General features: G+C 44.6%; 1 long non-coding RNA gene across 3 annotated transcripts in view; it reads left to right on the top strand.

Moving 5' to 3' along the window:
- The first annotated feature begins 1,255 nt into the window (after positions 1-1,255).
- LOC139331801 (uncharacterized) overlaps positions 1,256-16,870 on the top strand; it is an 84,195-nt gene continuing 68,580 nt past the window's right edge. For all 3 annotated transcript variants that reach the window (XR_011602199.1, XR_011602198.1, XR_011602200.1), the window contains exons 1-3: positions 1,256-1,710; positions 8,048-8,106; positions 13,662-13,718. This is a non-coding gene — a long non-coding RNA (uncharacterized lncRNA). The remainder of the gene's footprint in view (positions 1,711-8,047; positions 8,107-13,661; positions 13,719-16,870) is intronic.

Genomic DNA, 16,870 nt, shown 5'->3' with positions numbered 1-16,870 from the left:
AAAAGTTGAACACTCTCTTCTCTGGGTATTTCTAAGGATTTCATTATAGACGCGGTATTTGTAATGATTTTAGGAGACAAAAAACACCATGGGATGGTGGGAAGCCCCGACAAAAGCTTGTAAGAGGACCAGATTTTTTTTTTGTCTTGTCTGGTGTTTCAATAATTCAGAAGTGACAATAATTTCAATTTTGGGAGCCCAAACATGGCTGAAGTCAATGATCGCTTAAAATATTTAATAGCTTCTCCAAAAAATGCTTGTTATTCAGAACTGTATCCTTGTCAAGAAGCCTTTGAAACCTGTCACATGAGCCAGGCTCGCACCGGCCTCACCCTGCAGACAGAGTGTTGACCCTTGAATAAAACAGTCTCTCGTCTTTGTAATGTTGCACTCACAGATGCTGTTGCGTCTCCTGTCAGTGTCCTCTGCGTTGATGTCTGTCGTGCAGGATGATCGCGGCAGGGCTTGTTTTGTTGACACAGAGAGGACCTGGTCTCTGGAATGTTCTCAGCTGAATGTTTGGATCTCGGGTCTTCGGCATGAGGCTGGGGGCTGGTTGTGAGCTGGAGGCACCACACTGTGCCTCTGAACTTCACTCAACCCCTTAAATTCCTCTTCCTGAACAGGAAATTGAAATATTGTGCAGTATTGGCATGCTGATGGTCATCTATCACAGAGGCCTGCGAGGGGACGGGGGTAAGAGGAGACCCTCTTTAGATCAGAGATGGGCTGCTGGGCCTGGGTTCAAAGGTAAAGAGGAGAGACCTGGGAGAGGAAAGAGGATAGTGCTCTTAGCAGGAGTCGACTCACAGACCGGCTTCCATCACCCATCCTGCACATCACCTCAGTGTGTCTCCCCATCAGAGGAGAGCAATCAGTCTCCCCAAGAGAGCCAGACAAGAAATATGCGTATCCTCATTATGACTATTCCAAGTTATCTTGAATTTGTGTCAAATAACATGCAGACTTCTTAAAGAAATTAGTGGCTTGAAGCCAAACACAGCAGTGAGTAATACAGTCCAAATAGGCCGTGAGCTAAACAGAGTAAGAACAGGGAAGCAGAATTTAGCTACACAAGACTTTTTAAAAAACATTATTTTAATACAGCAACAGGTGTCCCGGGACTTTGTGATGAACTCTGTCTTTTTAAGAGTCTTATGTGCTTTTTCATATTCTCACCGGTTGTGATGCATAGTCAAAACAGCCAAAGTGATGATGCCGCCTCATCGTTGCATAATCGTGGCCGTAAATGCGCACAGCGTACCAGGAAATGAACCTCGCCGGCGCATCACAGGGGGGAAGGATGATGTGGATGTGACTGGTTATATAAAAGTATAGGGCACATTTGGAGGGAACCAGATGGGATGACGGCTGTCATTTTAAAGACTAACGCGCTTCACGTCTGCATCTGGAAATGTCGCCTCTGCATGACCTTGTGAACTCGCCTGTCGCGTGACCTCGAAAATTCCCTCTGACGGCTCCCAGAACACCCCTCCACGTCCCTGTGCTCATTTGTACAGGCTATTACCCAGGCAGGAAGTGACATCAACGGGTCTAAACTAAAAATATGTCGCAGGACGGGCTGTCTTGGATGTCCAGGACCGGTGTTTGTACAGGAGGATGCTTTGCACCGGCTCTACAAAGTGATGCTCACTGAAGGATGCAAGAGAGCGCCACACAGGCGAGACACACAGACGTGCTGGAGGCTGAGTGAGTCGCCTGCTGACTGAGTGATTTAATTCCGTCACTTTCATTCATGCAAGTTCAGATATGGTGCCATACTTTGCCCCTCTCTGAAGCCGGTGACGCAGCGCATAGCACCGGCGACGGGACTTATTGTGCGAATTAACGAATTGTGTCGGTGTCGCTCTCGTGAGACGGGGCTGAGGTGTGTGGTGCGGTGGAACAGAAAACACCACTGTTTGACTTGAATGTGAAGTGCAGGAGGGAGGAGTGAAATCGGTGCGGGGTTGGTTGTGCGCTCGTGCGCATTTTGATATAATAAACTGAGCAGACTGTTTAAAGAGTGATTTGTGATCATTCCACTAACAAAAAGAAGCGGCTGTGGTGGAGTTTACCAAGTTGGATGTGTATTATGTAGCTTTGTAAGCGCCCTCTCAACAAATGAATGGCGTCTATTCTTAGCTTCCCGGTGCGTGCGTGCGTCGTCCTCGCTAGGGAGGCTGTGACGGATCCTGCCGTGAGTCCAGACGGAGTGCTGCAGTCACGTGATGTCTGCTATTATCCACTCCCACGACAGGTACAGCCTACGCTGTGTAGAGGCGGTATGAGTGAGGGTACGATTAGATAAGAAAGATGAAAAGTGCATCTAACTAAAAAATACAAATATTACACAATTCTAATATTATTTATAATGTTCCATTCATTCCAATCTAGAGGTGTGTGCGTGTTATATTATCAATACTGACAACTGCACTGCCAAAATAAAAGGTTTTTATTGATAAATATACAACATTGAACTCTGCACATTACACTACCTTTCATGTATCACTTAGATAATTCCAGTTTAGATGTCTCATCACATAAAAGCTGCCTGTCAAAGAAAGACAGACATTATGTTTGAAGGTGATGAACAGGCTGCTCACCTCACCTCCTGCTGTCCTGACTGCCAGCATGTAGTCTGACATGAGGAGGGGAGGTCATAGTTCGCCTCACAGGTAATACTTATTTATAACATTACACAGACACACGTTCAGCTATGCCCAGTAATCAATTACTGTCCACTTCCTGTCGCTGCTTCTGCCGGCTGATAACTATCAAACCTCTTTATAAGCTTCAAACAAGCAGACCAGCTTGAATTTGATTGTTGAACTGAAACATTAGCACATCCATAGGTATATACATCATATGTTCCTGCACATTTATTGTGTCGATGTCTCACAATACAGCCATGCTACATTTCACTGAGCGTGCGTCAGTGCTGACTGCTACCTGAATGGATAGTGGCAAATAAGTCTCTGTGTGCTCAGGCTGTGAGTGTGCAGCACACTGTTGCTTAAGTAGTTTGGCACCTCTGTGTAACTAGGGCCCTTTTTCTTTTCACATCAATGTATTGTCCTATTGTAAGATGATAGTAAAGATAAGTTGAAGATCTTATTCTGAAACCCCAGGCCACTGGAAATCTTTAACTGGCTCTAAGTGAGTCTTCTGCAATGTGAAATAATGCATGAGCTATACGGTGGTGTGGCTACTGTATACGTTTTGCACGTGTGTGCAGCGGCCTATGGGATTACTGGTGTATATAACTCACACTGCTGTTGCCTGCCTGTCTGGAGTGATAGCTTCATTATTCATGGTTGCGTGTAGACAGCAGTGCTTAATCTCTGGGTTGAATGGGGCAGCCTGTGACTCTGGGAGTAAATGCTTGTGCTCGGTCAGCCTTATCTGGCCTTTGCTGAGGAATGGAGGGGCACAAGCAAGAGGGAGGACTGCTGAGCTGGGCCTCAGGGTGGCAATGGCAACTAAACACCCCGTCCTGTCGTGGTGTTTGGGGCCAGTTTGAGGCCAGTAGCAATTAGCCAGACTGGACTAGGGAACAGGGCCATATATTCTCTGTGGTGAAAGGGTCCGGGCAGGGGGTCTATTGGTGCTCGACAGGTGCAGTGGGAGGAAGGCGTCAGGAGTTTAGGGAATCGAAACCAGAGATGAGGCCAAACGACAGCGTCTCCGGCTTCTGGGGTCAGATGTTCTCTGTCACCCCTGGAGGCTCCGAAGCACAGCGAGAGCCTCTTCCTGCCCTGACACTGTATCTTTGTGAATGTATGTGCATTAGCGCGTGTGTACACGGTTATTTTTGTGCGTGTATGGGGTGCTTTAGGGGTAGGCGTGTGACACAGAGGTGAGAAGATCAGGGGGCATGTTTTGAGTTGCAGTAATTATCTGTCTTACTTTATCTGGCTCACACTCACACAAAGAACATTGGGAAGCCTTCTTTGCTTAAACATCCATGTGTCCACTACAATTACACAAGTCTCTACGAGGAGCTTTGATCACTCAGCTGTACCAGTGGTGATTAAAAAAAAAACTGCCATGATGTGTTTTGACATGTTTTTGATGCCAAAAATTATAGCACTGATTCTGCTGTGCGGTTACATTGAGGAGTAATCTGGACTATTCTGTACTGTCAGAGGGGGACACATGAGCCGTTATGCTGGCCGTTAGAGGGAGGAAAAGCAGTGTTGCCGACCATGTCATGTTTTTTTTTTTCCTTGCTTCCTGGCTGTTCGGCTTGAACTCAATAATCCTGGATACAGCCATTACAAATCCTGCTGTCTTGACTTGAGACCCCAGACAGGAGACAGGCTCTGCAACTTGGTTTCATTTAGCATTCCTCTGGGCTTTACGGGCAGGTGTTTAACATTACTGGCAGGATATTTATTGGCAACTTTAAAGGCAAGTTTTTTGCTTACCTCTCAATTAGGCACACACACACATATAATGTGTGCACTGTAGATGGAAGCATGCACATGCACACGGATACGCATAAAAACACACACACACACACACACACACACACACACACACACACACACATAAGGATGTTCTGCACATACAACAAACTAAGATTGACAGCGTGGATGCTTAACGGAGCATATTCTCACCTCTTTTTCCAACGCTGTCACACACTTTATGCCTTTTGAAGCACAGATCCACATCCTTAGAATCCACCCCTGACCCGTGACCATCTCTATCGCTCTGTGTGCACCCCTCTTCCCCTCCACCCATTATGCCAAGTCAGTGTATGATGTGGGGTAGAAATAGGTTTGGAGGCACGATGGGATGTGTGGCCTGTAATTACCGAAGCTTAGCGGGGCCAGTGGCTATGATGTGCAATTCTCAAATCAAGGTGCAGCCTGAAGACTCAGCCGGCCGCACTGCTGCCCTCTGCTACTTGATTGCTGGCAGCTGGGTGAGCCATGTCAAGTGGCAGGCTGGGAAATGTGAAATCCCAGATAAAGCACAGAGCCCTAAAAAGCCATGAAGCCCCAGTAATGAGGAAAGTGATGGGGTTTGGGGTTTGGGCATGCTTAGCAGGCAGGCTGCAGCCAACGGTTACTCTTTCTACCTCTGGTGTGTCTGTATGTGAGAAAGAGAGAGGTGAAGGTGTTTGTATATTTGACTTTTCTAATCCTGGATTTAGAAGGATCCACCAAACTCTAACAATGCAGAACTGGTGGGTAGGTCGGCACAGCTCTGGATACACCCAACCTAAATCCTCCAGGGTCACCCTCCGACATAAATCATAAACCTACAGTACATCCTGCCTATGCTTCTCATGTTTTCCCAAGACCAGTTCCTTTGAAACTCATGTTAAAACCCCTGTAACATTCCCTGCTCAAAAGCAGCAGAATAATTCCTGATATTAACGGCGGCAGTCTGATTTAGAACGATTCCGGAGCCGTTGTAGCAGTTAAACACATTCCTAGTTTTGTGGAGGCCATTATTCCTGCTTCTTAATCACCCCCTCGGCTTTTATAACCTCCCCAAGCCTTAGTCTGTGGCTGGGGGGGAACCACATGTGGGTAGAGACCAGGAAATAACGGCACTGCCAGGCCCTCCCCTTATCTAAACTAACCACCACTAACAAAGCACAGGACACCAGCGCATATATCATCTCTTTTTAAGTATGATAGTGAATAAGTCAGAACAGCCGTGATTTTTTTTTTGTTATTATAGACAAATACCACGAAAAGGCCAAAACTGAAATGTGTTGTCTCTCTGGCTCGCAGCCTCGAGCCCATTCGTTCCTACTGAAGACGTAAATCAAGACAGAAATCACATACTTTCACTTTTGAGAAAAAGGCTTGATCATTTCCAAAAGCCTTTAGTTTTTAGTAAACAAACATTATTTTCAGTCATGGAATAATACACATTTGATGCACTTGGTGAGTTTTTGCAGCAGCAGGATGTTGTATGTGGGACTACAGTGCTCATGTTTAATGTAGCCACAGTTCAGTGGTGTCGCTCAGTGATGCGTTTTTAACAAGTCCATGCAGGTCCATGGCAGAGAGGAATAAGATACGTCAGGATTTGGCTACAAAGACAATACTTGTTAGCAGGATTAATTCATTATCACTTGTTTTTAATTGTTGACAATAATAAATGCATAGAATATCAGCAGCCTCCTTCTGATTTTTGTGCCATAGCAGTCTGATTTTAGTCATTATTGAACTCTTGAATTTGCAGCAGCAGGCTGCTGTGTTACTGAATAGCTCCTAGAAATAAAAAACTCAGCCTCTCCTGATAACACTAAAAATTTGATCTGTGGATATTCTGATGAGGGTGCAACAGAGAGCAGGAGAGGGAAACGGAGCCAGAGTAGACCTGACTGTTTCCCTGCTTCCAGCCATCACTCTGTCCTTACATGCTCCCAGCTTTGTAGAGCTATAGCTGGAGATGGAGAGGTGTGATTAGTCTGCACAGATTGCGTTTGTTACAAAGCTGTTGTTCTGATTGGATCTTGCTCTTAGCTAACAGTCTATTGTATGTATACATAGACCCGTGCAATTCAGTGTTCTTTTTATGCAACAGCAAAGTGAAATTCAACATATGGCATCGGTGGTTTTTCATAAGAACACTGGAAATAGCATTTTTATGGCAACTGTATTTTTATAATCTGTACAGAATGTACACATACATAGGTGATTTCTTTATTCTTTCTCCTGTATCTGCCCTTCTATGCCACTGTTTTTGCTTTTTAATACTTGTGAGTGGGGAAATCAATAATCAATAAAGTTATCTCATCTTATCTTATCTTATCTTATCTCATTTAATGCGGCTCATCTTTAGCTTCCAGCTTGTACTTGATATTATGTGTGAAGTGGCTTCTCTGGCTCGTGGTTCAGTTACGGTTAACGGACACACCTGGGTGCTCAGACACCAAACAGACCCAGTTCACTGTGATGGGTGACATGCTGTCACACCAGGCTTGATGGCATAATTTATCCAGGTCACAGCCACGCATACTGTTTAGCAGGGTGGGAAGGAGGGGGTGCATGGAGAGTCACTGCTTGTTTACCCTGCGCCTGGTGACCCCCTGCCAGCAGTTACATCAATTATCACCTTGGAGGAATGTGGGACCCTTGTGTTAAATTCCCTTTGACCCCCCTGTTGGAGGAGGTCAGGAGGTGGTCGCTCTCCCCGGGGGGGGCATGCAGTTAGTGGGTGCAGGGTGAGTACTGTGTGTGTTTATGTGTATGTGGTGGTCCAGGGAGATTGCCTAGATCTCCATCCTTAGTCCTGCAACCAGCCACCATGGCCACAGACCCCCAGCACAGTAAACGAGATTTGCATGGAGTGTTTACAATGTAAATTGGTTCCTAAAGGTCTTAATTATGATTAGGGAAGCACCAAAGGTGGTCTGGGAGCATTATGACACACAAGTTTCATGTAGAAAGTTGCATAGAAACTTGAACTCTCGAATTTCTCCTTGTAGTTTAAATGTACCATGTGGGGAAAAAAAACTCTCTTTTAACAGAAAAAAAAAAAACCTTTTAACAGCCAAAATTTGCCTCACTATTACATTTAGGATGCCTCAATAAATTAGCCCAACTGCTGGCACACTTTGAAGACCTCAGGATTTGTGATTTTAATGTGTTTGTTTGTCTCAAGCTGTTTTTAGTGCACAAGTGCAAATCCCAACTTTACAAGTCAGTGTAGCGCACCGTAAAGGGTGGCTGTTAATGTGCATGTGTGTGAGTGAGAGGGAGTAAGTGAAAAGAAAAAGAGAGAGGTTCAGACATGAGAAGTGTATTATGTCTGATGCTCTTTGCTTTAGAAGGGAATTAGATGAACATATGACATGTTTTGGTGCAGGCATGTACTCTGACACACATCTTTCTTCCTCCTCCGTCTCTCCTGTGCCCATATCAAATGTCTTCGTGAGTGTGAAGAAAGTCGTTGGGAAATAGTATCATATGTGCTGTAGGGAGCGAAGATACCACGGAAATCGATTTCGTATGGAATCACTATTTTCTGACCATGATTTATGCTTCAAGCTTATGCATTTTTATCTTCTCTTTTACAGGCTCTCCATCATGGCTGTCTGCAGAATGTGGGGCTGTCTGCTATCCAGTTGTGGCTGAGGTAAGATACCAAAATCATGAGCTTGTCTGCTGCGCTGTCTGCTTTCAATGACAGTGTTGACATAATATATTGGTACAATTTCTTGTGTGGTGTACTGCTGGAGGTACAGTTTCTGTGGTGTAATAGCTTCAAAGTCGACTGGGGGAAGTAAGCGTCTTCCTGAAACGTCTTGCTGATTTTAACCTCAGTTACTCCGGCACCAGCATCTGTGCTCTGTCCTGAGTAGTCTGTGTTAAGCTCTGCATTGATTAACTCTTTGAAGGCAGCCACCCTTGAAATGTGAGGGCCTTTACACGTTGTGACAAACCAAAGTATCCCTGCAGTGTCATCAGATCACCTCGTCACTTCTAATTAGTGGCCTTCTTGGACCCTTTTTTGCCGCGTTGACAGGACAGAAAAGCTGCAGAGGGCCTGACCGGCAGCCGAGCCCTGAAGATCCAACACTCTCACATATTCACACGCAGGCAGACAAAACAGCACACGTCCATCCTGTACCAGGACCAGCAGCTGCCACCTTGAAGAGGGCGCAGCAGAATTGGGGTGGTGGAGCTCTCTCTCTCTCACACACACACACACACACACACACACACACACACACACACACATAAGGCACAATCAGACCATCATCTGCACCTTCTTGTCAGTAGTTGAACTTCTTCAGTGTTGTCATGGCGACATAATTTTTTCCTCCAGAGGGGCTGTTGTTCTCTGTTTCAGATTGCACTGTAATGTTGGTGGTGGCTGGAAGGAAAGGGAGGCACTTGACTGTACTCTGATAAGGAATTCTTTGAGGAGAAGGCTATGATGTGCTGAGCTCGAGAACGCCTTTTGATCTCGGTTTGTATGCTAATGAATCTGGTCTTATGTATGCATTGTGAAGCAACTCTCTGTCTTTGTTTATTTAGATGGTTTTATGTGGAGCCTTTATCTGTCAGACATTATTGTGTCATTTGCATTACCCCCATTCCAAAGATAATTGCAGCGGTTGCAGTGTTTCTTTTCGTTTTCCTGTGTTGCGTGCACAGGGGCAGACACCGCCAAAGTCCTAACTGTGGGTTTTTGTCTGCTTGATAGCCTGACTGCAAGTAAGCCCCTCTCGCTTTGCAGACTTCTGTCTCCCTCAGCACACTCGCTGCTGCAGCACTCATCCACGAGCAACACACTCATTCACACGCGCTTTCGCATGACTACACAAATGCACAAACAGGACTTTCAGCCTTGACTGGCTCACGCACACAAAAACACACACGCTTACTCACTCAGGAATTATTGTGGTAGTAAAACTAGAGAGGAAGAGTGAGAGAGACAACGAGAGAGGAAGAGGGACTTAGACGGGGGAAGCAGAGGGAGGGAAAAGGAGAGCGATTGCCCCAGCAGAAGTATTTTATCCCCAAGCGGTTTTTAAACGCTTGCCATGTTCGTGACCCAGTCATGAGGACAAGCCATTGTTCTCTCCTGCAGCCTCTGTAACAAGGCCGCTGTAAGAAATTAAAGTTGCAGTAGTTACTTATTTTAAATGAAAACTTGCAGTTTTATATGCAAAGTCTATTCTGCACATTGCACCAACTAGGAAAAAGTAGCTTGCAGGTGTGCAGTGTCACTGTTCTTACACCACTTTTGGTGGCTGGTTAAAGGCTGAGCAGCTCAGCAGCTTACTCATGTTGTGCTTTGAAGGATGTGACAGACGTGTTCTCGAGTGTCTTGTTCTGCTGCTCTCACTTTTTTTTTTTCCTCTTTCTGTCTGTACTTCCCCTACTCTGTCTGTGTATACGTGTGTGTGTGTGTGTGTGTGTGTGTGTGTGTGTGTGTGTTCTCTCCGGTCCGCTGCCTTGGCACAAAAAGGAAGACCAGGCCGCCCCATTCTTTGTTTTGCTTCTTGTAGGAAACTAGCAGCAAATTGTGGCTCAATGAGGCATTGCTGTTTTGTATGGTCTGATAAAGTGCAAACGAAACCGTCTGGGCTGCACTGGCCTGCTGCAGTGTTTTCCATTGTAGCTGTGAATGTAGGTCTGTGTGATGCTTGGTTAGTGTTGAACATTAGGTGATTGGGAAGGGGGGGGGGGGGGGGGGGGCTGCAGGGGGTAGGGACCATTCACACAGTTTTAAGATGTCACCCGGTGTTTGGAGCTGCTGTCCGCTGTGTTTAATTGTGATGAGGGATGATTAGAGCTCTGCTTAAGACTCAAGGAGAGTTTTCTGTCTTGCTTGCTTTCAAGGGTTTCAAAATCCCAATATTGTAGAGTTCTCAGATAGCGCCAACATGACACACTTGTCAAAGTGATCAGAGCAGGGCATATGTGTGTGGGTGTATTGATGTGCATGTGGAAATAGCCCAGTTTTTACTTCAATGCATTCATCCAACACCTGCAGTAACTACTCACATTGGAAATGAAAGGGGTGACTCACTAAATATGCAATAATTTCAGGACGATTTTGTACTCCTGGATTTTGAGAAAGCCGAACTGGAAGCAAACAGCTACTTGAACTCGTTCTTAAGAGTTTATTGGATCGAGGATTGAAACATTCCTGAGCAGTTAAGTATGGAAATATTATTAAATAATTTGTCATTTTTAAGAAAAATGTTGTGCATTGGTTTACACATTAATGCACACTTGTTCTTCAGCTATCCTGGTGTTACTTTGCTTAATGCTGAATTTGTGCTCTTTTACAATAAATAAAAGAGTAGATATATCATTTCCTTGAAGCTGAAAACACAAGACGGTTGCACCTGAGAAAATAAAATAATATTGAAGGCTGGCAACCTTTGCATATTGCTTTTCCAGAGCTGCTCCATGGCTTGATTTAGCATTTTACAACACCACTGGGAGGCACAGAGAACAAAATGCTGTGAAGATCCACAGATCAAGTTCATTGAGTCAAGCAAAACAAACACATGGCTTGGGAGATAGACAAAGAAGGAGGGTCTTGGGTGTGCCATGGCCCTTGTCTAAAGCGGTTATGGGCCCACATGGGCGTTCTGCTCTCCAGAGGCTGTTGGGGTAATTATCTGCCAGGGTGCACGTGTGGGAGTGTGTGTCAGAGCGAGTGCGTTTCTGTGCTCATGTCTGTGATGTGCACTTGGGATTGTAGCGCTGGATGTTTCCGAGCATCCTGTCCTGCGTCCTGATGCTGTGGCCCCAAACAGGATGAAATGCATATCCACTCAACCCTATATACTTCTTTACGCTTGTGTGATCTATATGTGCCCCCAAACAGAGAGAGAGAGAGAGAGACACACACACACACACACACACTCACACACACCCTTTATGTCCATCTTTTCCTTAGACCCCAGATTTGAGAAAGGGGATCTGGGAGTCTCAGAGGAGGAGCGTGGCTGGGGGAAGAGACCGAGGAGCCATCTTTGACATGGGGCATGGGGCCCGACAGCACAAAGCCCCATTCCCTGCTCCTCCATGTGGAAAATGGCAGGAGAGCAAGAGGAGGAGGGGAAGGAGGCAAAAAAAAAGTGGAGGAAAGAGGAGGAGGGAGCAACAATTAGTGGGATCTGCTAATCACCAGGGCAACACTCATTTAATTGACATGTGAAATTTGAATTCATCTAACAAGTCGATGGGCAGTACGACAATGGACCAGTCGTCTAAGGTCTGCTGGTGGAAGCCAAGGAGGGGAAGCGACAGCTGAGGGCTGAGGCCAAGGTCTTTGTTAGAAGTGGCAGTGTTGGGTGATGAAGGTTGTCCACAAGGAGATTATAACCCATTATGCCTTTGACCCTTTTGGATAAGTAACTCCACGGCTATCCCTTAAACACTAACAACAGACACGCACTAAGCAAGGCTCGTTTATGTGTTTGTGTATGTTCTTGTTTTTAATTTTCAGCAGACGGCAGAGTGAGTAAACAACTATTTTTTTATACCACAATAAACCTGACCCTGATAATTCCAATGGCTTGGAAGAAGGAAAACACAAAAGGAGGTGGGCAGGGGAAAAAAAAACATGCAGTCTGTCCATTCCTGCTTTCACAGAAATCAATAAGCTATTTAAGGTCATCAGAAAGCAGCACCGCTGTTATCCAGCTGCTATGGGAAGTACAGGCGTAACTGTCACTGCCACCTCGAGAGGTAACTTGGAAAAGAGCAAACCTTTACTCACAGCGCTCTTTATTCAGGACATTACAAAAGAACCCCCAGTGAACAGATGCTTCGGAGTACTTTAACTGTGAAATGGGATTGCTTTACAAACTGTACATTTTCTCACAAACTCACATTTTTGGCCACACTAGCAATGGTTAGCTATGGGTTTGCACTGACGGTCAGCCCACCACTTTTGCTCAGATGGAAATATCTTGGGAAATACTGGTTTATAAGCAAATACCTACAACATGATCAACATTCGCATCAGCCTTATCTGTACTTACAGCTGTACTTAAAAACTAATATGAAAATGTAGCATGCTAAATTGCTAAACTAAGGTTGTGACTGTATTTTAAACATGAACATGTTGACATTGTGAGTACGTTGCTGTGTAGATGAAACAGCAAGAAAAGGGTATGACCCTCCTCTTACTTCATGAAATACCATTTAACAAATCCATTAACTCAATAATTAAGTGATTTATCTCTTTCTAAATACATAAATATGATCAGTTAAGAGTCACCAAATCACGTTCAGACCAAAAACTACTCAAAACTTGTGTTTTCTCAATATACATCTCAATCTCCCCTCCACCTAAACCACATTTGGTGCAGTCCACCAGGAACACCTCCATAAAAGGAGTCCTAACAGGCTGCCAATGGTTTGGTACTTCCTGGGCCTAAAGCAGCATGGTCAAGTGCAGCCTAAAGGAGTGGTAAGAAAATCAAACATGTTAATTATCATTTTTGGTCAAAGTTTGTGTGATCTTCCCTGTCCAACAAACAAATGGCTGACATTGTGTAAACATATCCACAACAAACAAGGCTAACAGAATGGTCAGCAGGCCTCACACAGTCATGATCCGCACCCATTACCAAACTGCACACCCTATGAACACTTTAGTATCAGGTAGATAACATGGAAAGCGACAGTAGAGTGTGTGTTTTACTCAGATTTGAGTGCAGACGGTTAAAGTTTCATAAAACTGGGGTTATATTTTTGCAGTTGTGGCCACCATTCCTACTTTTAAGAACCAGACGCATGTGCCTTCAGTTACATGTTCTAACCAAACCACCAGATTAACCAAACCTATTTGGAAGACAACAAAGGCAAAACTCTCCACATTGTCTGCTTTAAATGTTACAGTTTACTGACAGACTTCCCAGTGCAACTATGACCAACTGTGCTGGCACACGCAGATTTCCTGTGCAATAAAGGATAGTTTTGTGCGCTTGCTTTTGGATTTTTCTCAAAATGAAGTGTTTTCGATCGGCTGTTGCCTCGTTTACAACCTGTCTGATCATTCTTGGCCTGTGTTTTATTTGTTACAGTGAAGTCACTGTTAATCTCAGCATTTACGGTGCTGAATGCAATGTAATACTAACTAATAAAAATGATGGCCAAAGCTGTGCAAATAAGACCCAAATTGCCATAACCCTAACAGACCCTGTCTTCCTGCAGCCTCCCTGGTCTGGTTGACGCTTCTGGATATCATCGAACTGGCCCTCTGCACCACTGGTGAGTCCTGTGCACACTGCAAACAGACCACATCATGGGAAAATGATTCCAGTTGTTTCCTCCGTTGTCTTCAATGGACATGCATAGTCAACCCGACTCTTCTGTAGCATACATCTTTTTATTTTAAATTGGGACTTTTGAATGACCTCCACATCACTACAGCGTACTTCCCAAACACACTTGTGGGTTTTTGATTTATCCTTCTGCTAACAGATAGTTCCATTGTCAGAGGTGACTTTGTAGAAGTGGCAGAGAGTCAGAGGAGACTCAGGATACTTCCAAGTCTTTCAGCCAGAGTGTAATCCTCTTCCTTTATCTCTCTGGCTGATCTGGGCCAAAGCACTGTGTGTGAGAATGATTCAATGAGTGCCTGCTTTTCTGTAGCTCTCAGTCACGTTTTCCCTCCCTCTCTCACTGTCTCTCTCGTTCTCTAATTCTCACTAGTGCGTCCATTGTTCTGTGATCTTGCAGAGTGACCTTTCGGTGTTCACCTCCGCTCTGTTTTGCATGTGGACAACAATCATTGAATGATTGATCAATCGTCTTTATTGTTCACGTCAGCGGATATTTGTCTTTGGCTTCTTCGAAGTACAGTAAAAGTACACTATGCATTGCACAACACAGCAAATTGATGCTATAAATAACAACAGAGAGCAATCTTATAGAATAACAAGTGTTCCTTGATGCATTCATTCTCTGTTCAGAGCCTGTCTGGCTTAGGGAAAAAAAGGCTTGCATATGTTTCAGCAGGCCCTGGTGACCCTGAATCAACGGCCAGACGGGAGCAGCTCAAACTCTGAATGTAGTGTGAGATATCTGCAGTTATGTGTTCAGCCTTCTTGGTACCGTCAAATATATTGCAGTTGTTTTTGTAACTTGTCACCTCACCTGCGATGTTGAGCTTGATTTTGTTCTTTACACTCAAGTTGTTAAGTGATAAAATGCTTTCAACCAGGTTCCTGATTTAAACCAATCACTGACTGACTGTCTTAATAATGCTCTGAGTTGTCATGAAAAGACCAACAAGGGGTGTATTGTCAGCATGTTTGAACAGCTTGACATGCGGTGAGCATCATTTCATTCGTGTAAATGGAAAACAACGGTGGTGACAGCACACAGCCTCGTGGTGTCTCTGTGCGTAAGTTCCATAAGTTTGGAAAAGTCCAACTGTGAAGCAGAGTCTGAAACAACTGAGTGACAGCCCCTTCAAGCTGGTGAGAGCATACTTCCTCTCAGGCCCAGGGGCTTTGTTGGGTCTGATTTTGGAGAGACATGTGGCTATTTGGCAATGAATGCTGATAAGACGCTGCTCTCTTTTTATGATAGAAGATCATCTCTTGCACACACACACACACACACACACACACACACACACACACACACACACACACACACACACACACACACACACACACACACACACACAGATGCCACCTTGCACTGCACACCAGAGAGGCAACTTGGATTATGTCCACGAATCACAGCTGGATTGATGTGTGTGTATGTGCTTTCTGTAGATATTTGTGTGTTTCTGTGGGGGGATGGGGAGCGGGCTACATCTGGGGCATCTGATTGGCCCACTGGCACGGGGGCCAGACAAAATGCTGATTGGATAGACGTATGGAGATGAGCGTGCAGGTTTCTGTGTGCCATGCAGCTTTGCCCCCCAGAGCGCTGACCAATAGCTCCACATATTGGATGCATTACAGATTAGAGCCAATGCAACACATAAATGCGTGTGTGTATCTGTGTGCGAGTTTGTGTGTCTACACAGCTCATCTGTGCAAGAGCACTTTTATCCTCTCTGAACAAATCTGCACTGTCTCTGCTCAGCGAGGTGATCACGAAATGCATTTGCCTCTCCCAGACTCATCATTAATTATTAACCGCAGATTTGACTTGGCAGATCGATGCAGTGGCTACCCATAGTTAGACGATTAAGACACTGCTCTTAAATACGTTTTCAACCAATAAAAACGTGAGAATCTGTTGAAAATTCATTACGATAACGGTAGACAGCTACTTCATGATTTACCGCAGAGTTTGTGGGCTCATCTTGCTCATAGCGAGCCACCCTGTCACACATTTTTAACATGATGGACGAGAAAAGATGCAGCAAAGCAGAGCCAACTTGAAATCTGTGCAGGTATATAATCTGGCCAATGGTCACAGTACTTTCAGCTTGGATGTCCCAAACTCAGAAAATCGTGATAAAAGCTGACCCGTGTTTACTGTTGGCGCTGTGTTTGTCTGAATCGACTGTCTTGAGGTGCTCCTTTGATTGAATTATAAATCAAAGTGTTGGAATATTTCATACTTTCTTTCACCAAATAAAATTCCATTTTACCTTCACCGCCATCAAAGGGATTCAACGTCAGTGTGAAACATTAAGTCAAATTATTAAAACCCCAGTCTGCAATCTGTATACACAGACCCTCTGGCTGAGTGTACATGGTTGATTCCAGATCAGGACTTTTAAAGAAGAAAGGTTTGGCTTCATCCTTGATGGTCAGGGATGAAAACTCTCTTTGGATACAAAAATAGAATAAAACAGGAAAATGTGGCAATTGTTTTGAGAAGCTCTTCAAGCCTTAAATTGAATCCAGATTCTCCTCCAAATTTCTGCTATGAAGTTTCTTACAGAGAGAAAAAACATGACATGCAAGACACGACCAAACCGTGCTACAGTAGTTAACTTCATCGAGATCGCCATCAGAATCAAGTTGTTCTGCTGAGTGCAATCCGGAGCTACCTCTTCTTTTCTATTTTCACCTTCCATGACCTTTTTTAACCTGACAACAGAAGAGAGGAAAGGGGAGAAATAGAAAAAGAGGGCAGAGCAGAAACGATGAGAGGGAAAATAAGAATAGCACAGTGACATGAAGAGTACTGCAAACAGTAGCTTATGCTCCTCTCCGTGGCAGGATCTGGCCTATTAGAGCTCCTAACTCTGTCATTACACTTGTCAACACCATCCACTGTAACTGATGCAAGCGCAGGGTGAAACCACCAAGGCTTACCATACATGACATACACACACACACACGGATACACACATGCATTTAAAAAATAAAGAAAATATGACCATGCATGCACACATACTGCCCATATGGACGCGCAGAAACAGAATAACAGGCACACATACATATTCA

The sequence above is a fragment of the Chaetodon trifascialis genome, chromosome 5 (genome assembly GCF_039877785.1).
Source record: "Chaetodon trifascialis isolate fChaTrf1 chromosome 5, fChaTrf1.hap1, whole genome shotgun sequence".
In the NCBI taxonomy this organism is placed as follows: domain Eukaryota; kingdom Metazoa; phylum Chordata; class Actinopteri; order Chaetodontiformes; family Chaetodontidae; genus Chaetodon; species Chaetodon trifascialis.
The sequence above is the reverse complement of the archived record's forward strand: the minus strand, read 5'-3'. Positions and strand labels throughout refer to the sequence as shown.